The sequence below is a fragment of the Anabrus simplex genome, chromosome 14, assembly GCF_040414725.1.
Source record: "Anabrus simplex isolate iqAnaSimp1 chromosome 14, ASM4041472v1, whole genome shotgun sequence".
Lineage (NCBI taxonomy): Eukaryota > Metazoa > Arthropoda > Insecta > Orthoptera > Tettigoniidae > Anabrus > Anabrus simplex.
The window spans coordinates 84,865,173-84,886,048 of NC_090278.1; the positions used below are offsets into that span (position 1 = coordinate 84,865,173).

The window sequence follows — 20,876 nt, forward strand, 5'->3', positions numbered from 1 at the left end:
CGATTTTACTCAATGCGCTATGTTTCAACAGATTGTTTTTTATGATGTTAATAGTATTGTTGATAGGGATATTAGTATACATGTTGGTGATGTCAAAAGAACATAAAACGTGGTTTGGTTGTAGACTGAACTTATTTAGGGAATTACAGAGTTCGATCGAGTTCTTTATGGGGTTGGAGTTGTGAAATTTGAAGTGTTTTTTTAGGAATTTGTGTAGGAATTGAGAGGTTTTATAGGTAGGACTATTGATACTATTAATTATAGGTCGAATGGGGACATCTTTTTTATGAATTTTGGGCAGTGATCTGACTGTAGGTAATTTTGGGTTCATTACAGTTAATTTCTGATAATCTTGATCATTTAAAATGAAGTTAGAATTTTTCAGAAGGTTCTTTAAGTTACGCTGTATTTTGTTTGTAGGATCTTTGTTAATTAAGGTATAGGTATTGTCTGAAAAAAAGGTTTCAGTTTTATTGATGTAATCTTGTTTGTTCATTATTACTATGGTGTTGCCCTTATCTGCTTTTGTAATTACTACGTTGTTGCTATGGATTTTGGATTTCAGGTTTAGAATTTGTTTCGAGACATTGTGGTTATTATTAGATGTTATCTCATTAATCAAAGTTGGGAGTTTCTTTTTTACTTCATATCGTACGTCATTCTGTTTATCAATTGGGATTTGTTTATCGATATTAGTTTCGGTTTCAGCGATGGTAGTGATGATGTCTTCTGCCTTTTTGTGATTAGGCCAATTATGTTTGATGCCTTTATCTAATAGATTTAATTCTTGGTTAGAGAAGGTTGCATTAGATAGGTTGATTGTAGTGGGAATGTTAGTCAAATGGGAAGGGGACACTTTGTTGTTTGTATTTTGGTCAGGAGTTTTACATTTGTTTTCTTGAAGACTAAGTAATTTATGGTTTAGGGTTTTCTGTTTCTTGTCTAATACGTAAGATAGTTTGAGGTCAGTGTACCTTAAAAATGAGCTCCATTCAAGTGGGGGTAATTTCTGAGAGATGGTCAAATGAGTCCTATATAATTGTAAATTTAGTAAAGATTTCTTCTTGTATAATAGTTTAATTTCATTTTTCAACCATATGTTGTTTACTTTCTTTTGAGTGGCATTAGATTTTGAATAGGGATGACTTTTTCTTTGTAAAGATTTGAGAAATTTAGGTACCAACTCTAATTTCAAGCAATCTTTAAGAAACTTGATATCTCTAGAAATCTTGCCTATTTTAATTTTTAGGTTTAAGTACTTGTTAGGTTTTACTATTGCCTGGTTGGCATTGACATTACATGTAATAAATATCATTTTTGGTCCGTATTGATGATGTAGATTGAAATAATAACATTAAGTTATTTATTAGACCACCTAATCAATACAAAATCGTCTTGGATGATTTACATAAATTTGTTAGCTAATAGTGGGACATGTTTCGCCTTCTCTGAAGGCATCATCAGCCATAGTCTTAACCTTAAATTAAAAATAAGCGTCTAAATAACATGTAGTGATGAAATGAATTTTAAAATCTTGAAGAGATTTGAAGTAAAATCATCCAAGACGATTTTGTATTGATTAGGTGGTCTAATAAATAACTTAATGTTATTATTTCAATCTACATCATCAATACGGACCAAAAATGATATTTATTACATGTAATGTCAATGCCAACCAGGCAATAGTAAAACCTAACAAGTACTTAAACCTAAAAATTAAAATAGGCAAGATTTCTAGAGATATCAAGTTTCTTAAAGATTGCTTGAAATTAGAGTTGGTACCTAAATTTCTCAAATCTTTACAAAGAAAAAGTCATCCCTATTCAAAATCTAATGCCACTCAAAAGAAAGTAAACAACATATGGTTGAAAAATGAAATTAAACTATTATACAAGAAGAAATCTTTACTAAATTTACAATTATATAGGACTCATTTGACCATCTCTCAGAAATTACCCCCACTTGAATGGAGCTCATTTTTAAGGTACACTGACCTCAAACTATCTTACGTATTAGACAAGAAACAGAAAACCCTAAACCATAAATTACTTAGTCTTCAAGAAAACAAATGTAAAACTCCTGACCAAAATACAAACAACAAAGTGTCCCCTTCCCATTTGACTAACATTCCCACTACAATCAACCTATCTAATGCAATCTTCTCTAACCAAGAATTAAATCTATTAGATAAAGGCATCAAACATAATTGGCCTAATCACAAAAAGGCAGAAGACATCATCACTACCATCGCTGAAACCGAAACTAATATCGATAAACAAATCCCAATTGATAAACAGAATGACGTACGATATGAAGTAAAAAAGAAACTCCCAACTTTGATTAATGAGATAACATCTAATAATAACCACAATGTCTCGAAACAAATTCTAAACCTGAAATCCAAAATCCATAGCAACAACGTAGTAATTACAAAAGCAGATAAGGGCAACACCATAGTAATAATGAACAAACAAGATTACATCAATAAAACTGAAACCTTTTTTTCAGACAATACCTATACCTTAATTAACAAAGATCCTACAAACAAAATACAGCGTAACTTAAAGAACCTTCTGAAAAATTCTAACTTCATTTTAAATGATCAAGATTATCAGAAATTAACTGTAATGAACCCAAAATTACCTACAGTCAGATCACTGCCCAAAATTCATAAAAAAGATGTCCCCATTCGACCTATAATTAATAGTATCAATAGTCCTACCTATAAAACCTCTCAATTCCTACACAAATTCCTAAAAAAACACTTCAAATTTCACAACTCCAACCCCATAAAGAACTCGATCGAACTCTGTAATTCCCTAAATAAGTTCAGTCTACAACCAAACCACGTTTTATGTTCTTTTGACATCACCAACATGTATACTAATATCCCTATCAACAATACTATTAACATCATAAAAAACAATCTGTTGAAACATAGCGCATTGAGTAAAATCGAAATTGATGAATGGTTAAAATTACTTAATTTCGTTTTAGACAACAACTATTTTACCTTCAATAAGAAAATTTACAAACAAGAAGGTCTAGCGATGGGAGACCCGTTATCTGGAATACTAGCCGACATATACTTAGATAATCTCGAACATAGTAAGATTATTAATAACATCAACGGACTCTGTCTTTGGCATCGCTATGTTGATGATACCATAGCTATCATTGATAAACAAATCAACAACAGCAATAACATACTATCATTCCTCAACAACTTAGATAATAATATTAAATTCACTAAAGAAGATGAGTTCAATAACTCTCTGAACTTCTTAGATATCAAAATCACACGAGCATTGAACAAATTCGACTTCCAAATATACAGAAAACCCACCTTTTCTCCAACAACCATAAAAAATGATTCTTTACATCCCAACTCACATAAAAAAGCCACTTATCACAGTTTAATATATAGAGCATTAAAGATCCCTATGTCCTCTACTAATTTAAAGAAAGAATTACTATTCATCAAGGAAATAGCTAAATTCAATGGATTTAACACGAATATGATTGATAAAATCATCAATAAAACCAAACTAAAACTAGCTACCAATTTAACTCCATTAAAACCCGTCAAACCAAAATACGCTAAATTCACGTTCACTAACCATAGCATTTACCCGATAACCAATTCATTAATGAAGCACGAAATAAAAATAGCCTACACAACAAAAAACACTAATCGCAATTTATTCTTCAATCACAACTCTATCAACATCACAGACAATAGTTACTCTGGATCAGGAATATACAGATTGAAATGCTCTACATGTAATTTTTCTTATGTTGGCCAAACTGGCCGCAGCTTCTCTACCAGATACGCCGAGCATTACAATGCCCAAAAACACAACAAATTCTCCGCAATGGCCAACCATATGAGGGACACCGGGCATAAATTCACCACAATAGAACAAGACCTCCATATCCTAAAAAGAGTTGATAAAAGCAAACTCATGACAGAATATGAAAACTTATTTATTTTCCTCGACCAACATTTTAATAAAGATAAGAATCTAAATGACACTATTGATAAAAAAAGCCCCTTGTATGAACAGATTCTTATTTTATTACGAGAATCAACTTCCCTCACCAACAAATTCTTAAAAATCTTCAACCTCACATCAATTAGAGTTCCCACCTCCCCTACAGCTAATATACCCCCCTCCCTTCCCCCCACCGCTAGTACCTCTAATTCAAATACAACCAATAAACCCATAGCCACACCCACCGGAACATCGCTCCCTCCAATAGCCTTACACCGTTACAACACGCGCAGTAATACACTCTCTTCCTTCCCTCCCACCAATAGCAGCCCCCCTCTAATAGTTACGTCAACGCAAACAGATCCCCCTCCAACACAAAACTTCAGTTATAACACACGTAGCAAGAAGTCTACTGTTGCAAATACTTCTTACTCATAATATTACAGCTATCTTTGTCACCGTCAAGTGGTAAGTGCACACGATTCTACTTCAAGATTTTTCAAATATCTTTTCACACAATTAACTCTACGTTTCTTGCTTCCATTTACAGATTCCACTTGTATATGCTTTTTCAACTAGAATATCTACAAACTCACAATTTACAACATTTGAACATCACTTCAAATTTTGAGATGGTCCATAGTGATCCTATTTGAAACTGTTCTTCAACTTCTATTCACCAACTTCATATCCTCAACGTGTTCTACAACTTCACCATATGCATCTGACTTTCATCCTTTATCTTCAAGATCATAATGAACTTCGGATCTCTCGACTAACTTTGACTTTTACTCTCTCCTCTTTACTTTGATTACATAAGATTTTTCGCCATCGTCTAATTATAACCGCCATTACTATCAACTTTACTTTTATGCAATCTTACTACTTGTTGTATAACAATCTGTTGTTTTATTCCATTGTACTTATTTTAGCAGCCTTCTAAGGTTAATTTTGTTAATACTTCCACTATTGTATCTCATCACATTGTATTTTCAAACCATCATTGTTATTTTTAATGTTATTTTACTTCAAATCTCTTCAAGATTTTAAAATTCATTTCATCACTACATGTTATTTAGACGCTTATTTTTAATTTAAGGTTAAGACTATGGCTGATGATGCCTTCAGAGAAGGCGAAACATGTCCCACTATTAGCTAACAAATTTATGTAAATCATCCAAGACGATTTTGTATTGATTAGGTGGTCTAATAAATAACTTAATGTTATTATTTCAATCTACATCATCAATACGGACCAAAAATGATATTTATTACATGTAACATCCCACTCTGACGAGTCTAGTGTCAGACCTAAGACGAAACGCTGGTTAATAGAGCAAACGCCTGAAAAGCCTTACATCTGATATGTTAAACAGTTCTTCTGAAAAAAAATTGAAAATATATTTTGAAATGTTTAATATTCTATTTTTTCATGATTGAAATGTTAATGAAAATTTGGAATTGCATAGATCAAGCGATTCCAACTGAGGTGCTTCCACGGCCCGGCAGCAGCTCCGGCGCTGTGCTGTAGCACCGGTGAGGTAGTGTGGGGAAGGAGGGGAAGTGGCAGAGGCAGAACTACAGGTCAAGTCAGTGCGCAACTTGAAAACCTTATGACAATTCTGTGAACACACAAACACACAATTTATTCTGCAGATGCATTGCATTTGCCTTAATGTACATTTAGCGTTTAAGTCGATTGTTGACATTGTTTTGCGGCAACTAATTTACCAATATTGGGTACAATCAATTTGGCAGTAGAAGTTCTAAGTACAGCCTCTAAGTCAGCATCAGACAGAAGTCCTAATTCTCCATTTATTTAAATTTAGAATTGAAAACTTGTTTGCATGCATAAGTTGTTGCATAAATATGTGTTAACTAGTGGTAATATATTAATGATGTAAAACAATTTTAATGAAAAAATTATTTATAAGAAGGTTCATGTAAAGACTTAACCTTGAGGTAGTTGTTCAAATGAGGCTGAAGATGCTAGATATAACAAGCGAAACATGTCCCTGTTAGTTTAATATTGTAATAAAATGTCCTTCTTGAGAAAATACATTTTTATGTATTGAATTAGGTGGAAAATAAAAACGAGACTTGTAAAAGGAAATTAAATCACTGCTGTAGTGGTAGTACCTGTCCTTTATGATTGCACTGCACTGTTTTATCAGCTCTGTTTGGAAATATGACGGTGATTTTTCAAGATGCGCTGAAAATGGGGTCAAATATTTCAAGTTGAGGTGCCATATCATTAATTTCTTTGAATCGGGCATTGAATTCAGAGTGCAAAGTCTGTAACGACGACGACGTCTGATAGTCTCCAAGATTTTCCAAAGTAGACAAATGTAATGATTTTAATGAAGGAAAATTGTCAATTTCTGGCTTCAAACTAACTTTTCAATCACAAACTCTGCATTTTGAAAGCCCTAATTCTATCACACATAGTGATAATCAATTCGTTTCTCTCTTGCATTGAAATATTTAAATCATTCAATAAGACGTTATATCTGCCAAGAAAGCGAGGTCAGCTACCCATTGTTTATTCTGCAAAGTTGGTTGTGGAGAACCTTTCACCTCTATGAATAGAGCAATTTCTTCAATTATTGCAAAAAAAGTTGCTAGCATTTTTGTGCAACTTAACCAGCGCACAATACAATGAAAGGGAATGTCTCTACATTCTGCCTCGAGGTATTTTAAAAATTCTTTGAACTGCCGATGGTTCAAACCTTGCTTTCTGCAGAAATTTACACATTTGGACACAGTATCCATAACATATTTAAAGTTGCAAAAGTTCTTTGCACATAATTGTTCTTGATGTAAAACACAATGTACTGGTAACATTGGAGGTAATCCAGCATTGCACACTTTCGTTTTGATCTGGCCTGCAAAACCTTGCCCATCCAATGACTTCGCTGGTGCTCCGTCAGTAGCGGCACTACAGATTTTCGAGCGATAAGCCCATATCGTTTGAGTCTTAAACAGCTGCAAATATATCTGCGCCGGTGGTAGTATTTGAGGGGAATGATGTCCAGTTGCTCCTCAGTTATAGCGAAATCTTTTTGGACTCCCCTGACGAAAATAGATAGCTGTGTCGTGGCACTTTTGTCAGTAGTCTCATCGAGAGCAATCGAGTACTTCTCGAAAGTGCCGCATTTGTTCCGCAATTGCTCTTTCAGGCGGCACAAAGTTCCTGTACACGACGAGAGGTGGTTTGTTTTGAGAAGCTTATCACCTCAAAGTGGGCAACAGTTCATGGACACAATACATCCGAGCGCTCTATTTTCAGAGCAACAATGGCCGATAACTTGCTCGAACTGTGCCTTTTAAAGTGTTGGGTTCAAGTATCTGTGGGACAGGGAGATAAAATAATTATCTTGTGTTTTCTTAGCAGCACATCTAAATCTAATTCTAAACAGTTCTTAATAATGCAAACACAAAAAATAAAACAAATCCACTAAATTGCATGTAAAACAATTCTTAATGAGTAAGTTATTACTTATCTCTAAAGAACTTGGCAATTCTAATTTTAACTTAGGAATTTGTTCGGTTCTTGCTGTGCGAACAATGTCATCGCAGGTTGAAACATGTTTGTGGTAGTGTCGTCGAATGGTTGAAGACTTTATGCTTAAAATGGCATGACAAATTAAATACTGAAAGGCCTGACATCGATAATACTTCTTTAAAAAGCACTGTATATTGATTTTTCTGTACATAATTTATATAAGGAGATATATTCTATGAAAGCTTGTGTAATTTTTATGTTCTAAAATTTTAGATTTAAAGATTCGTACTATTTGAAAAAATTCTGCAATAACAGATTCCATATACAGGTTTCCTAATATAGCTGTGATACATATACCATACCAATATAAATGATCCGTTATTGAGCATTATAAATTTTCCAGCTAATTCACCCCAGTGTGTTTAAGTTGGGCTCATCAGTTGGTAAATAGCACACCCACCAAGACGCATGGCTAGTGCATACTGTTGAGGCCACTGCATAGGCTACTTGCAGCTACTGGCAGTGCCAATGTACTATGAGACTGTCTCATTATCATAAATTGATGCCTGCCTGGCCATCAGATGATATAGATGTTGATTCCCATAGGGAAACCGAAATATTTGCCCCGAATGAGTAAATTTATAATACCAATATAAACCGTCGGTCATTGGAGAGATATATATATATATATATATAAAAACATAAAGGTCCAATAATTCTGCCTTGAGGAATTCCCCTCTTATTACAGGTCAGATAAAGCTTCACCTACTCTAATTCTGAGATTTATTTTCTAGAAATATAGCAACCCATTCAGTCACTCTTGTCTAGTCCAATCAGTCATTTTTGCCAGTAGTCTCCCATATAATCCACCCTATCAAATGCTTTAGACAGGTCAATCGTGATACAGTCCATTTGACCTCCTGAATCCATGATATCTGCTATATCTTGCTGGAATCCTACAAGTTGAGCTTCAGTGGAATAACCTTTCCTAAAACCAAACTGCCTTCTATTGAACCAGTTATTAATTTCATAAAAATGTCTAATATAATCAGAAAGAATGCCTTCCCAAAGCTTACATACAATGCATGTCAAACTTGCTGGCCTGTAATTTTCAGCTTTATGTCTATCACCCTTTCCTTTACACACAGGGGCTACTATAGCAACTCTCCATTCATTTGGTATAGATTCTTCAACCAAACAATAATCAAATAGGTACTTCAGATATGGTATTATATCCCAACACATTGTCTTTAGTTTATCCCCAGAAATCTTATCAATTCCAGCTACTTTTCTAGTTTTCAACTTTTGTCTTATTGTAAATACCATCCTTATCATATGTGAATTTAGTACTTCTTTAGCATTAGTCTCCTCTATCCGGACATTATCCTTGTAACCAACAATCTTTACATACTGCTGACTGAATACTTCTGCCTTTTTGAAGATCCTCACATACACATTCCCCTTGTTCATTAATGATTCCTGGCATGTCCTTCTTGGAACCTGTTTCTGCCTTAAAGTACCTATAACATACTGCTCCATTTTTCACAAATTTGTATGACTGCCAATTATGGTTGCCATTATGTTATCCTTAGCTGACTTCTGTGCTAGATTGTTTCCTAGTAAGTTCCTTAAATTTCTCCTTACTTCCACAGCCATTTCTAACTCTTTCTTTCCAATCTGTGCCTCCTCAAGTCTCTTTATTTCTGTATTACAATAAGGTGGCTCTTTACCATTACTTACTACCTTTAAAGGTATAAGGATACAGGTGCAGTTATTGCTTTCATCCAATCAGAAGGTACTTGACTAACATTCCATGCTAATCTTACTACTGGGGGGGTGGATTTTAGCATATTTGCAAGTATTCTTTCAAGATATATGCTCATAAGAAAAATACACTATTCATACCATTTAAAATTGACTGGCTTAAGTTTTGTAGTGCATAATTGCAGTTTTTATGATTTTTTTTTTTTTGTATAAAATGACTTGTAATATTGTATATTGATATTCAAATCTGTACAACAATGCAGAGAGGTTATGTAAAAAATTTGTTGCCAGAAGCTTTTACAATGCGTTGTGGCAGACTGTCGACAGTATTAAAAGGAGTTTTGGTGTTTGCTTCGCATCTTGGAATCGTGGAAAAATAAAGTTTTAAGAGGCCTGAAGTAGCAAAGAGGAGATCCTTTCTCGATACTTTGCAGGGACGAACCTACCTGCCCCAAAAAGTATTCTTACTTACGAAGGCTGCTTTTTTCAATCTGCAGTGGGTCATAAATAAGACAAGTGTACACTGCCAAATTAATTTATTACCAAATGTTAGGTACAAGTGTGGTTACTTCCCAACATAATCACCATGAATGTTCAGGCATTTGTCATATCTGTGGACAAGCTTTTTGGTCCCCTCTGCACTGTATGTTAGTGGCAGTGCGTTAGGATGGACACAAATGTTGGTTTGAAGATCATCTTCCTCGAACTTCTGCCCTCCCAGCCACTTTTTCTCTCCCTGGAAGGGGTGGAAATAGTTCCCCCTTAAAGCGGGGCTGTATGGCGGGTGGGCAGAAACGTCCCATCCAAATTCAATAGTTGCGTGACATGAGCACTGTGAGGGCGAGCATTGTCATTCAAGAGAATCTCAGCCATCAGCATGCCACTTAGTTTGTTCTGTGGCTCTCTGTAGTTGTCGTAAAGTCTGGCAATAAACAGACCCCCGTTCCATAAACTCAACAAGCAACGCATCTTTTGGTTCCCAAAAGACTGTAGCCATTATCTTGTCGTTGAAGGTTTGCTTAAACCTTCTTTTTCTTTGGCGAGTGCATGTGCATCCATTGAGATGATTAGTTTGTTTCGGAGGTGACATAACGAACCCAGCTCTCATCGCCAGTCACAATTTTCTTTGACAAATTGCCCCTTCAGTCTCATGATGGGTAAAGAATGTCAATGCTGCTGCTGCCGCCATCTTTTGTGGTTATCAAACATCTTTGTATCCAATCAATCAAAATTTCCTGTAGTGCAGGTGATATGTTAGGATCATGTAAACACATGACCTTGAAACTGCCAGAAATTTCTCACAATTTTCTTGCACTTGCAAACCTCTTGGTCAATTTGGTGAACAGTCATCTGTGCCCCACCTTTGTGAACATCAGTCCGGCCATCTTTAAACTTCCTGTACCATTCACGCACAACTCCATCGCTCATACAGTTTGGCCTTTATACCCAGCTCATTCGTCGGTGAATGTCAGCTGCACTATTCCCTTCTGCTTGAAGGAAATGAATCTCACTGCGCAATTCGCATTTGGTGGGAGCGTCAATCATAGCGATTATATTTTCGTGCCAATAACTAGGCTCACAATGACATGAAGTTGGTTTTGGCTGTGGATAGAGTGGGGGATATGTGCAAACTGTTCTTACCATGTGTCTAGTTGTTTGGCTGCGTGATTTTAGGTTTAAAAAAGTCCTCGTATATAGAAGAATTAAAACAAACAGCCTGAAACTAAATAATGCCACCATTTTCTTTCTTTTATGGTCTTGTTGCTAGCAGGACCTAACTAGTCCAGACCAATATTTTGTAGTTGTTTACTGTTCATCATTCTTGTTATTCAACATCTGTGGATAAGGTGCCAACATTTGCAAGCCTGTTTAATGCATTGTGACCTCCCCGGAGCTGTTACTCTGGATCTATAACCTATACTTTAATTCCTTCATTCTATAAAGACCAGCAACCAGTAGAAATCATGCCAGAAGAAAAAGCAGCTAAAAGTATTCTGCTTCAGCAATTGACATTTGGAGAACCAACCTGATAAATCACAGAAAAACAAGTATTGTGCAGAGTGTGCAATAGTGTATATGAGTGCTTATGAATCCACCCTATTTGTATTGAAGCAGTTTCATCTCTTCCATTTAGGAAATAATGGGTTCAAACCCCAGTTGGCAGTCCTGGAGATATTTCTGTGGTTTCCCATTTTCACACCAGGCAAATGCTGGGGCTGCATCTTAAGGTCACGCCCACTCTCTTACACTCCCAGCCCTTTCCTATTCTGTCGTCACAATAAGACCATCTGTCGTTCCAATCTAAAGCAAATCGTAAAAAATTTCATCTCTGCTTTCCTGTTATATTTTACTACTGCTTTATGATAATGTAGTTTACCATCTTCTCCACTTCCTTGAGTGTCATGTTTTTTCCTTCCCAGGAACTTGTTTGAGATAACAAAGATTTCCTTTTACATTGAAGATTTTCAGAATGTTTCTTCCTTTTGTCCAGTGATTCCCTGGAATCTGCTAAGAGTTCACCTGATTTACCCAAAACACTTAATTTCCTTCCTCTCCCTTTCTAACGTTCTGTATTACTGTCCAGAAATATTTCCTTAATGCTTGACCTAGCCTTTTCCCCATTAACACCCAAATCTTCAAAGAGTTCTATTTCATATTGTGAAAAATGTTTATAGTTTTAACATCCCTATTAAAGTAATTGTTCTGTTCACAGATTTTTAATCATCACAGCTGTTTTGTGACTTCCCTTCTCCCAAATTCTTGTGGAGTTTATGGTACCTATTCGACACAAAACCAAAATCTGTTTATTTTTCGAGGTCCCTGACATGTTGATTTGTAGTTGGAACAAATCAGAAGAGCGTAGACATTTTTGGTCAGTAGGAATGGTTTTGAATTAATTGTAGTCACACTTAAAATAGATGACTTGTACTAGACAGATAAATGTGATAAGTTTCTCTAAAATATTTCTTTTAGGTTAGAAATATGGAAGAATGAAGAATTCTCGTAGAGATAAGTTTCTCTGGCACTGAATAGCAGATACATTAAACAGAAAATGTAGTTCTGGAGAATTTTTAGTCGAGACTTAGTGCATATCAAGAATTTGCTGAAATAATTTTGCGAGCTTATTGTCTTGAGTTCCTAATTTTGTAGAATGAATTGCAGATTGCACTCTTTATATAGTAACAGGGTCTCTCATACTAACTCAGACAGAGCACATGGTGTTTGTACACTGCGCTATGGCAGCTGCCTCAGCCGAACTTATGTCGCGCGTTGCTGCGGCCGCCATGCTTTAAGCATATATACACTCTATCTTATCTTATAAAAGATGCTGGAAGCGTCATCCTTCCTGTGTTATACAGGCATCGTATCTGGTAACCAAATTCTGGCAGACGCAAGAGAGTTCTGCTACTGTAATGTTTCTGATTTCATTTGTAACGTTCTCTTCCAGTTCCTCCAGTGTGTGAGGATTTGTTAGATACCTTTTTTTTTTGTGTGTTTACCCCACAAGTAAAAATCGCACACTGCATTGTTGTCTCAGGAAAAATACCACCAAACACCAGTCTCCCTATCATAATGAGGGACTTCATTACACCATTAAGATTTTCTTCTCACCAATTGTGAGAGTTATGACCAAGTAGCAAATATTTAAGAATAACTTAAATATTATATTTAAGTGGTCTGCCTATTCAATACATACATAATTAAATCTAGTACAGATTTCTTCCCCAAACGGACATCATCAGCTAGAATAAATTACAATATATCAGATATAAAAATTGCATTACTAGATTGGAAAAACAAATTTAAAACATTTTTATACAAAACTACATTTAAAATGATTAGTAAACTGCATTAAAGTTACGTTACACATAGTCGATAAAATTGGTTGAATTGTTCATTAAACTCTTGATGATAAAGTTCGTGAGAACTAACAGTTGTATTCATCAAATCGTAAGGTTGTTGTTGTGAATAAAATCCTTTGATTTAAAATATTTTTTGATAAAAGGTCCTTAAGATCTAAAATAGACATTCCTTAAATTGTATTTAAGGTAGAATGCTTCAGGATTTCAAGTCAACATGGGGCCAGAGCAATAGTTATTTGTAGAACTTAATGTTTTGTCTGAAATTAAAAGAAAAACTAAGTATAAGTAAAGAGAGATGGAAGATAAACTATTTAAATTGTGTTACTTCCTTATTATTGGCAGCACGTTAAAACTGTTCGTGTGTGCGCATGTTTTTTACTGAGCACTGAGCCAGTAGTTTCAACTGTATTTACAATTTATTGACAATTACATTAATCTGAGCTCATGAAGATGACTCTTCGCCAGTAAATTGCTGAACAAATGAGTCACATGCGTTGAGCAGACTCTTACAGTAACTTTTACATATGAAAATAACTGTCTCATGTTAACAGGTGAAATTCAGAGCAGTGACTGCTACGTTGAACACATGCACGCTCCTTGCAAGGTCAAGAACTATGCGTGTGCCTCCCGTACTGCTGCTTCAATCTGGGAGATAAAAACTCTGCTGGACCGTCTGGGTTTGCGAGACCCTGTATACTTGTCTGAGGATGATGGCTCATAGCCGTTCTTTGGAATAACTTTCCCATACTGTGTTAGAAGTTAGATCATTTTCTTTTGGGAGGAGAGTTTATACTGCACATCATGTATTCATAAGTCAGCTTTATAAGTGTGACTGACTGGTTGTTTCTTGCGTTTTCTAGGTAAGCTGGACATTGAAGGTGGAATGTTCAGCTCTGTCCATTTCTGGTAGATCAAGCAGCTCAGAAGACTGAAAGAGGCCCTGGTGTCGACAAACTTCCTGTCCGTACTCAAGATCAATCACCGTAGTCTCATGTTTTCGGTGCTCTTTACCATGTTACAGAAACAGGTTTGTGTTGCCGCATTTTTACTTTTAGAAGTAGCTCTTTACTTTTAATACCTTGGATAGATTGTTCCAGTTTGTTTTTAATATATAGTATGTAAAGAAATCGGTTCTTGTTTTAATGACAGAATGGTGGTGGGGTGTGTCAGCATCTGTTAAGTGGAGATTAAATTTGCTAATGGCCATATAAATATTCCTTCTATTAACATACTACATTCTCTATTTCTTGTTACTTTGGTCGCAGCACCCCTCAGGGCATGGCTGGCGCAGTGACACCTGATCGCTAGCCACTATAGAGAGAAATAAATCAAAGATTCCACCTAAGAGATACTCATTTACTAACACTAACAATGAACACAAGGAAACTAATGAAAAATTATGAAAACATTAACATTTATTTGGACAAACTCCTCAACACAAAAATTAAAATGCCATCCTAGAGCACAAGTCTCCTGTATTATAATATCCTAATTTACCTAAAGATATTAGGAAGGAAATATGACTTAATAACATAAACAAGCTAGAGTGCTCCAATTCTCAGCTACACATCGATATGAATCATGAAGATAGTTTTCTAGCTGGTATAACATGTTCCTTTCCTCCTCACTACATTGAGACAATTCACATTTATAGAAAGTTATTTGTAGTGAAACGTATTAGTCTAAAACCTATCTGGCATTACATTTGATGTTCAGAATGTTGCCCTTCAGCTGTCGGGCAGACACATTATAAACAGGTTTGCAGATGCTCAGAATCTCAGCCCAAGTGATGTTCGAAATAAATTGTGTGAGCGTTGTTAACATACTTTCCCCTTCAGCATCCCCCACACAGATTTAAATCGGGAGATCTAGCGGGATAATTAACGGCACGATCTTCAAAAACTTCCCGTATTATCTCAATAGTTACATGCTATAAATTTCATTGTTGGTCTGTGGTGGATATAGTCTGTATAATCAAAACTTGTAAAATAAAAATCTGCCTTTCCACCACATTGATTGTCTTGACTATTTATTTCTGCATTAAATCCACATTAACAGCAGTGTTATTCAAAGTGTGGTGCACAAAATTGTTGCTTCTGTTTTCAACGAGCAGTTCAGTGTTTTGATTTAGTGTTTTTTGTCTACCACTACACAGTCCACTTTCATACCTATTCATTCTAAAATGTCAGTTTGTACCTCCCATTGACTAGGTATGTAAAAATGCTTACTTATGCTGCATTGACCTTTTAACATTTTTTTTGTTTCGAAATACACTCCTTCACTTCAAAACTCTTCACTACCAGTGTATGTAGTACAATAGTAATTGTTACACTGATAATTATACTCTTATATATCATTGCTCAAATAGTCGAATAATTGGGTTATCGTTAAGCACCGAAAATGGCAGGAGCAGTTCTCCGGCCATTGCTGACCGCTCAGTTTTGGGCTTCTCCTGTTAACTTCACTCCGAAGGAGTTACGTTTCCTTTGCTCAGCAACGATTATACACAGTACATTGTTGTTGGGGAACGGAATGTTGTAGCGGCTTAGCTGCTTCCCTGTCATCCCAGGGACGGTTTAATTCCTGGTGTTGCTAGGGTGGAATTTTCAGTTGAAAATCCCATGATGTTACGAAGGGCATGCGACCTTAAATCCGTGCTACAATTGTCCTGCCTCTGTGTGCATTTGACCCTGATCAAGTGGGATAAGCTGTGGATGAAGATGGGGTAGGTATGATTGTTGTTGGAGTTGTCAGTCCATAGACTGGTTTGATGCACCCGTCCATGCCACCCTATCCTGTGCTAACCTTTTCATTTCTACATAACTACTGCATCCTAAATCTGCTCTAATCTGCTTGTCATATTCATACCTTGGTTTACCTCTACCGTTCTTACCACCCACGCTTCCTTCAAAAACCAACTGAACAAGTCCTGCGTGTCTTAAGGTGTCCTATCATTCTATCTCTCTTCGTCAAATGTAGCCAAATCTATCTCCTTCTGCCAATTCGATACAGTATCTCTTCATTTGTGATTCGATCTATCCGTCTCACCTTCAGCATTTTTCTGTAACACCACATTTCAAAAGCTTCTCTTTCTTTCTGAGCAAATTATCCATGTTTCACTTCCATACAATGCCACGCTCCACAAGTCTTCAAAAACATCTTTCTAATTCCTATATCAGTGTTTGAAGTGAGCAAATTTCTTTTCTTAAGAAAGCTCTTCCTTGCTTGTGCTAGTCTGTATTTTATGTCCTACTTACTTCTGCCATCGTTAGTTACTTTACTACCAAAGTAACAATATTCATTACTTCCTTTAAGACTTCATTTCTTAATTTAATATTTCCTGCATCACCTGCCTTCGTTCGACTTCACTCCATTACTTTTGTTTTGGACTTACTGTATTTATTTTCATCTTGTACTCCTTACCCAAGACTTCGTCCATACCATTCAGCAGCTTCTCGATCTTCTGCAGTCTCCGATAAAATAACATCGGCAAATCTCAAGGTTGTGATTTCCTCTCCTTGGATTGTGATTCCCTTTCCAAATTACTCTTTGATTGCCTGTTCTATGTAAACATTGAAGAGGAAGGGTGACAAACTGCAGCCTTGCCTCACTCCTTTCAAGATTGCTGCTTCTTTTTCAAAGCCCTCGATTCTTATCACTGCAGACTGATTTTTATACAGATTGTAGATAATTCTTCGTTCTCGGTATCTGATCCCAATCACCTTCAGAATCTTAAATAGCTTGGTCCAATCAACATTATCGAATGCCTTTTTTAGATCTATGAATACCATGTACGTGGGCTTGTCCTTCTTGATTTGATCCTCGAAGATCAGGCGTGAAGTCAGGATTGCTTCACATGTTCCTACATTTCTTCTGAAGCCAAATTGATCTTCTCCCAACTCAGCTTCAACTTGCTTTTCCATTCTTCTGTAAATAATACGTGTTAAAATTTTGCAGGCATGAGATACTAAACTAATGGTGCAATTGTTTTCACACCGTCAGCACTGACTTTCTTGGGAATAGGTATAACAACATACTGCCAAAAATTGGATGGGACTTCTGTCTCATACATCTTACACACTAAATGGAATAACCTTGCCATGCTGGTTTCTCCTAAGGCAGTCAGTAATTCAGAGGGAATGTCATCAATTCCAGGCGCCTTGTTCCTATTTAGCTCGCTCACAGCTCTGTCAAACTCTGACCTCAAAATTGGGTCTCCCGTTTCATCAGCATCAACAGCCTCTTCATGGTCCAGAACCAAATTATTTATACCTTTACCTTGGTACAACTATTGGATATGCTCCTGCCATCTTTCTGCTTTGTCTTCTTTCCCAAGAAGTGGTTTTCCATCTGAGCTCTTAATATTCATACACCTAGATTTCCTTTCTGCAAAGGTTTCCTTGATTTTCCTGTATGCAGCATCTACCTTTCTCAGGACCATACAGCCTTCGACATCCTTGCACTTCTTTAGCCATTCTTCCTTAGCTACCTTGCACTTTCTATCCACTTCATTCTTTAATCGCCTGTATTCTTTTCTGCCCTCTTCATTTCTAGCATTCTTGTATTTTCGTCTTTCCTCAATCAGGTCTAGTATCTTCTGAGTTATCCACTGATTCTTAGTTGATCTTTTCTTCCTTAACATTTCTTCAGCAGCTCTACTGACTTCATTTATCATGACTCTCCACTCTGCCTCTATAGTGTTTCCTTCAGCCTTTTCATTTAGTCCTTGTGCAACATGTTCCTTGAAACAATCCCTCACACTCTTTTCTTTCAACTTTTCTAGATCCCATCTTTTTGCATTCTTTCCTTTCTTCAATTTCTTCAACTTCTGATGGCATTTCATGACCAAGTTGTGGTCAGTCCACGTCTGCTCCTGGGAAAGTTTTGCAATACAACACCTGGTTTCTAAATATCTACCTAATCATAATGAAGTCTATTTGATACCTTCCAGCGTCTCCAGGTCTCGTCCACGTATGCAGCTGTTGTTTGTGGTGTTTGAACAAAGTATTGGCAAGGAATAAATTATGATCAGTGGAGAATTCAACCAGCAGACTTCCTATTTCGTTCCTTTGACCCAATCTCCTACTGTATTACCTTCTCTTCCGTGGCCTACCACTGCATTGCAGTCTCCCATCACAATCAAATTCTCGTCACCTTTTACATATTGTATTAAATCTTCTATCTCTTCATATGTTCTTTCGATTTCCTCATCCGCTGAGCTAGTAGGCATATAGACCTGCACTATTGTGGTGGGCATTGGTGTGGTGTCTATCTTTACGACAATAATTCTTTCACTATGCTGGTCATAGTAGCTTACTCACTGCCCTATTTTCTTATTCATTATTAAACCAACTCCTGCATTTCCTCAGTTTGATTTTGTGTTGATAATTCGATAGTCGCCTGACCAAAGATCCTGTTCTTCCTGCCAACGTACTGCACTTATACCAATTACATCTAACTTTAGTCTATCCATCTCCCACAACGATTCAAACCTAACATTCCACGCTCCGACTCGCAGAATGTCAGTATCCATCTTCCTGATGATGTAGTCCCCACCCGGAGATCCAAATGGGGGACTGGCTTACCTCCGGAATATTTTACCTGGGAGGAAGCCATCATCAGTACATCATTCATACAGAGAGAGCTGCATGTCCTCAGGAGTTACAGCTGTAGTTTCCTGTTGCTTTCAGCCGTGTAGCAGTATCAACACAGCTGAGCCATGTTGAGTATTATTACAAGGCCATATCAATCATCCAGACTGCCGCCCTTGCAACTTCCGAAAGGCTGCTACCCCCCTTTCGATGAACCATTCGTTAGTCTGGTCTCAACAGATACCCATCCGATATGGTTGCACCTGCAGCTCGGCTATCTGCTTCATTGGGACACCAAGCCTCCCTACCGCGGCAAGGTCACATGGTTCACAGGGGAGGATTTCTATTATAAATTCTTCTCTCCCTCGGCCGATCAGCAGTGTGTGCAGTTGCAATATCTTGCATGAAGTAACAATTACTCTTTTCTTCTGTCAGCTCTTGAAAGAATGGCCTGAGAATGTCTATATCAGTCAGAATCTGTTTGTTGGTAGGCCCTATTCTCCGAGTATTTAACTCCGCACCATACTCCTATATTTACATCGTGGAATGGGTGGACATGCTGCTGGTGGAGTTCTGCGCTCCAGTGGCGATTGTTTTTGCTCTTTATGTTTCTACTTAAGTGGAGCCATGCCTCATCACAAGGGAATGAATTTTTATGTATGGAGATATATAATTCAGCAAATTTGAAGGGTGGCAGCTGAAAATGATTGGTCACATTCTGCTACCTGTCTAGAATTTCAATTTTTAGTTTTAAAGTCTACGTACTTTAACTTAATGAGAAAAATTAATAATTAAACACATTACATAGAGCAAGTCATTTTATTACACATGATGTACAGTGAAATGAAAGTTTTTATAAGGACAAATACAGGACATTGACCTTTCTTGCCAGTTAGGTGCTATCATCCATGGGAGGATCGTGAGGTACCGCAATATCACTTTCATCTTAATTCAGAATATTGTTGGAAAGACCACTTCATAGAACATTTGAACATGGGGATTGACCAAAAGGTTTTAGGTGTAATAAGTCCTTCACCTTTGCAGATTTCATAGGTAATGGTCCATTGTGAAACCTTTGTACTTCTGAGGGGCCTGCAGTCTTCTTTTTGTTTTTAGAATCACATCAGCTTTATTGTAACTTCCAAAATATGTCCTTTTATGTAAAATAAGAATCGCCTAATGTTTGTCAATTTTCATTATTCTGATGCAGTCTTCAATTTTGGTTTGTATGACTGTGACAAAAGCGCTGCCCAGCTATGAAAGTTAACGTCAGTACCACAGGTTACTGCTTTGAAAGGTGAAGGTTTCGTTTTCTGCTTTTAAGCACATCTCTCCAGTCATCTGGTGTCTCGGTGTAAGATTACAATAGTGTACACAGTATGTCAAGTGATGTACACTGTATCTTTTGATGTCTTCCCCATTCAACGAAGGTTGGCAGTCATCCTAGCAATTATAGATTCGTTATTTGCCGCATGAAATAGTATCTTGTTGGTACCACACTCGCATGTTATGCAACCAAAATATCCTTCTCCCATGATTGTCTGCCATCTATTTTCCCTTGCAGAACAGGTTGGAAAAGTTTATAATTCGTGCCATGTATGTGTCCAACTTCCGCTTAATTGTCAGCAGAACTTGTCTGTTGCCGAATACTTCAAAACTAATGTATTTGTAACCCTTTCCATCCATGAGATACGAAGAATTTGTTGATAGGTCCACATTTCAAATGTCCATGATCATTTGCACAAGTTTGAAGTGTCCGTCCATCCATATCATAGAAAAGTGTTGAAAACTCAATGCATCACATGTGAAGCCTGGGCCCATTGCTGAGGTGTTCATTGGTCAGTAACTTCTTCAGTCTGTTGAAAGTGTTCCGAGCTTGTTTGATTCTACCACAGACTTCGTGTCAGAACTCGCACTGACAATTTAAGACATTCAAGGTATCTCTAGGTTTTAACATATGCAATGTTTTCATCAACCGGTTCTAGTTGTGCGTGAATACAGTCCACAAGAAAAATGTAAACACTCCTTATGGAACAAAAATATTGATCACACATGTAGGACGACTGTCTTATGATCTTCAAAGTCCTCCAAATATGAATGTCCGCGTATTGAGAAAACAACTTTACACTATCGAAACTGTTCTTGTGAGCTATGTACT

The 20,876-nt window shown here is 36.7% G+C and overlaps 1 protein-coding gene and 1 long non-coding RNA gene across 3 annotated transcripts in view; one reads left to right on the forward strand and one right to left on the reverse strand.

Annotated features, from left to right (window-relative positions):
• Positions 1 to 20,876, reverse strand: part of LOC136885406 (uncharacterized) — a 139,600-nt gene that overhangs the window by 64,928 nt on the left and 53,796 nt on the right. The window lies entirely within an intron of this gene.
• LOC136885528 (uncharacterized) overlaps positions 1 to 20,876 on the forward strand; it is a 56,249-nt gene that overhangs the window by 14,612 nt on the left and 20,761 nt on the right. Inside the window, exon 2 of the long non-coding RNA XR_010861550.2 lies at positions 13,988 to 14,154. This is a non-coding gene — a long non-coding RNA (uncharacterized lncRNA). The remainder of the gene's footprint in view (positions 1 to 13,987; positions 14,155 to 20,876) is intronic.